The sequence below is a fragment of the Nicotiana sylvestris genome, chromosome 2 (genome assembly GCF_000393655.2).
Source record: "Nicotiana sylvestris chromosome 2, ASM39365v2, whole genome shotgun sequence".
Classification (NCBI taxonomy): domain Eukaryota; kingdom Viridiplantae; phylum Streptophyta; class Magnoliopsida; order Solanales; family Solanaceae; genus Nicotiana; species Nicotiana sylvestris.
The window spans coordinates 74,988,053-74,989,686 of record NC_091058.1 but is presented as its reverse complement, the minus strand read 5'-3'; positions in this window follow the sequence as shown (position 1 = coordinate 74,989,686).

Below are 1,634 nucleotides of genomic sequence, written 5' to 3'. Positions count from 1 at the left end.
TTTACAAATAAAGTTTACTAACAAGTGTTTCTATAGTTCTTTTTCATCACTAAATCACAAATTTCAATAGCTACAAGTATATTAATGTAATTGGATGTCTCCTAAGGGTCAATATAATTAAGACGTGTTACTGTTACTTACTGTATGTGTCCAAATTTGACCGACCACGACCTATGACGAGTACGACAAATGACTGGATACCTTCGAATCGACGTCTCGAGGGAGACGACCCTAGGGCGAAAGAAGAGACTGTACGACCCTTGTAGTAGTGTAAGCCCATTAGGGGACATTAAAAATATTCCGCCAAATATTCCTTGTATTTTGTTTCTTACAATTCGGAAGGGTTTCTCTCTAGTATATAAAGGGGACAAAAAACCTTGTAAAAAGAAGGACTCGGGGAAGCTTACTAATCTTGAATGAAAAGAAACTTTGCAACTCTCTTCCCTTTACCTATTATTATTCTAGAGATTATTATCTTCAGCTACGATTTACCCCTTCATATTTGATTAATTTGTTCAAAAAGGTTTTAACATCTTTTGAGTCAAACAATTTGGCGCCGTCTGTGGGGATTTCTATAGCTGAAATCATAGTTCTCATCTAGATTTCTGAAAGCAATAATTACTTTTCTTCAAACCTCATAAAAACCAACAATGGCAGGAAAAGAAGCGAGGCTAAAGGCGGTAGCAGATGTCTCGAATATTCTCCTGAACTCCCTCAACGAAGCCGGCAGAGAAGACAATGAGAATACAACACCAAGCGCTACACTGGAGGGGGAGATCTCACCTCTTCCACACGGGGATCTAACGATCTTGCGCGAAAAGGGAGTCTCGACATCCACAGCAGGGGAAGCACCACCAGTAGTCAAAAGGCTACTAGAAGAATGGCTAACGAGTGCTTTGAGCAACATGCTCGAAAACCCACTCAAGGAGATGTTGAAGACGTTCCACCTATAGAAATCGCAGCTACCGCCGATGAGCCGAGCGCTACACGAGCAAATAACACCCGCAATGTTACTAATGCAGGTGACGATGCACTTATGGCCATCCTAAAGAAAATGGAAGAGATGGAAAATGAGAACAAAGCACTCCGCGACCAGATGAAGGAACATTAGGAGAGGGTCGACAAAATACTAGGCGCTCCGAAGCTATTACCAAAAAGCGATGTGGGACGATTCGTCAAACAGCCATATAGCAAAGGGGCTGCTCCCCATCCTATTCCAAAGACCTTCAAAATGCCTCCATACTTGAAAATATATGACGGGACCACGGACCCAGAGGATCACTTAATCCATTATGTTACTGTAGTAAAGGGCAATGATCTATCAAAAGAACAGGTACCGTTTGTGCTGCTAAAAAAGTTCGGTAAGACTTTGATAGGGGGAGCATTGACATGGTACTCCCAACTACCAGCACGATCGATATCGACGTTCGAATAGACGGCAGATAAGTTTGCCACCGCTCACGTAGGAGCAAAGAAGGACGAGGCTAGGGTTAATGATATCTTCGTTGTCAGGCAAACGACGGGCGAGGGACTTCAGGATTTCCTAGCCCGATTCAACAGAGTAAGTATGAGTCTACCAAACGTGTCAGAAGGGATGGCAGTAGCAGCTTTTTAAAATGGGCTAAACAGGAACG